The sequence below is a fragment of the Pteropus vampyrus genome, unplaced genomic scaffold (genome assembly GCF_000151845.1).
Source record: "Pteropus vampyrus isolate Shadow unplaced genomic scaffold, Pvam_2.0 Scaffold862, whole genome shotgun sequence".
Lineage (NCBI taxonomy): Eukaryota > Metazoa > Chordata > Mammalia > Chiroptera > Pteropodidae > Pteropus > Pteropus vampyrus.
This window is the reverse complement of record NW_011889643.1, coordinates 27,781-30,422: the sequence shown is the minus strand read 5'-3', so window position 1 is coordinate 30,422 and position 2,642 is coordinate 27,781. Positions and strand designations below refer to the sequence as shown.

Sequence of the window (2,642 nt, the reverse complement as noted above, 5' to 3'; positions counted from 1 at the left end):
GAGCCCCCAAGCAATGCACTATGTGTTGGTAGCTCCTGAAGGGAACAAAAGCATAAGGCTTTGCGGGAGCTGATAGACAGAATGAAATAAAACCATGAAAGCCTAGGAAAAAGATTCGGGGCTGAGAAACAGAAATTTCCATGAAGGTTTCCCTCTCCTCAAATTTAGCTTCACCCCAGGTAGACCTTTATCTTCGAATTGGTATTATTCCTAAGTAGGATCCAAATAACCATTGGCCTTCCCAGCAACTGAATGACCATGTTCCTTGAATATGAGACTAAGCTGGGCCATGAGCAGGTCTATTTCTCTTTCTGCAGCTGAAGAAGAATGAAATATTTTTCCTGGGAGAACCACAGCTCTGTGTCTTAGTTCATCCTTCTGGGTTTCTCCAGGGATTCAAAAATTAATATAACCCTCTTCAACATCTTTCTCTTCCTCTACCTCTATATTTGCAGACAATGGTCTCATTGTCACCTGGATCCACCTGGACTCCTGCCTCCACACACCCATGTACTTCTTCCTCAATGTCCTCTCATTGCTGGACATGAATTATGTCACCATCACTGTGCCTCAGAAGTTGGTGCATCTGGTCTGTCAAAAGAAAACTATCTCCTATATTGGATGTGTGATGCAGATGTACATCTTTCTGGTGATGGACATCACTGAGGGCTGGCTGTTCTCTGTCATGGCCTATGATAGGTATGTAGCCATCTGCCACCCACTTAGGTCCAAGGTTATCATAAGCCCATGGCTGTGTGGGGCTATGGTGGTCTTTTGTGGATAGTGGGATGTCAGCTGTTCTCTAGTCTACATTCTCTTCGCAATGCGCCTGCCTTACTGTGGCCCTAATGAGATCAATCACTTCTTCTGTGAGATTCCTGCTGATCTAAAATTGGCCTGTGCAGACACATCCCTCAATGACCGAGTTGATTTCACTCTGGGCTTCATCTTTCTCCTGGTACCCCTTTCCTTCATTCCAACCTATTATATTCACATCATTGCCACCATCTTGAGAATCATTTCAAAGCAGGGTCGACTCTAGGCCTTCTCCACCTGTGTCTCCCACATCACCATGGTAACCATGTTCTGTGAACCTGCCATGTTTATGTACATGAACCCTGGGGCCGATGTCTCCCGAGAGCGGGACAAGAAACTGTCTGTTCTACAGTGTCATCTCTGCCTTTCTCAACTCCTATAGCATCATCTATAGCCTCAGAAACAAAGATGTGAAGAGGGCTTTCCTCAAGTTAACAGGCTGTGGCAGGGTCTCTGAGTGAGGCCACTGGAGCACAGAAGGCCACAACCAGACCTAAAACTACATGTTCCATGGTATTTCCACCCCATTTCCTCCCATAACCGGATGGACAGGTAAAAATAATTGACTTCTATTTGAGGAGGTGTGAAGGTGGGTACCTGTCTGGTACTTGTTGATGGCTTCTGCAGCTGGAGCTATCTTCAAACATCAAGAGACCCAACTGTACACAGAGTGCCAAGAAAGAACTTGAGTTTGATTCAAACTATTAGTCTTCTTTCTGATTAACGTTAAGCCTCTTTAGCATCAGAACTGTTGAGTCTTCATTAACTAAGAGCTCTCGATAAAAGTGATGATTCAGATGGACGTGATACAGATTCAATCCAGCCAGATGTCAGTGAAGTGCTGTGAACTCAATAAGGAATTAATGATGATTGTGGTATTGGTGGCATTGTGATGATTATAACTTGTATAAAGAAGGATAATATTTGACTTCACATATCACAGCTGGATATACACATGCGCAAAAAAAGCTGGAAAATAAAAAAAAAAAGGGTGTAGAAAAGAGGCGCAGAGATAGGGAGAGAGAGAGCGCACAAGACACACACAAAAAGAACAACAAGACACAACAGCCCCAAAACACAAAAGCAAAAAGAAAAGGAGAAGAAAAACTATAAAAGAGCAGAGCATATACACACAACACAAAAAGAGAAGAGCAAAAGAAAAAGAGAGAGAACAAAAAGAAAAGGTGGGAGATACCCCATAATTAGAAAAAACAACTTCAGAGAGAAACCTCTATGAAGAGGAGATGACGCTCATTATGGAAAGGAACATATGACATAGATGAAGCCCGAGGACTGAAAATTTGGGGTAATAGCCACCAGAGATAGAATACACAAAACAGGGTTGACATCCCAACCCCTTCATTTACTAACTGTGGGCTTAGGATATGACTCCCTAAGCACCCTGAACATGAGTTTTCTGAGCTTCAGTTTTTCTCTTTGGTAAAATGGAGATAATAATACTTCTTTCCAAGGGTTAGAGAGACTCTAACTGTTTTTGTCCAATAAGGAGATAGAAACTACTCAGTAAGTTAAACAAGGGAGATTTAATATAAAGAAATATTAACTATGCTGAGAGAAACTATAAGACATAAAGAAACACTATGTGGTACCCGAGGGCCAAGGAATAGTAGTTAAGTTAGGACAGACCTGGGAGGGATTCAGACCTCATTGGAGAAAGTGTGTTCTACGTGAAAGGCAGATTATTTCACAGGTTTGGCAAAGCCAGAGTTCCTCTGAAGTTGCGAACTATAGGCCATCTTCCAGAGTTTAGGTAAGGGAGCTGGCAATTAGCAAACAGTGGTATGAACATACAGTTAGATGTTGCA

The 2,642-nt window shown here is 42.5% G+C and overlaps 1 pseudogene; it reads left to right on the top strand.

Moving 5' to 3' along the window:
* Window positions 1-327: 327 nt before the first annotated feature.
* LOC105309805 lies at window positions 328-1,277 on the top strand (annotated as a pseudogene).
* Window positions 1,278-2,642: the final 1,365 nt, after the last annotated feature.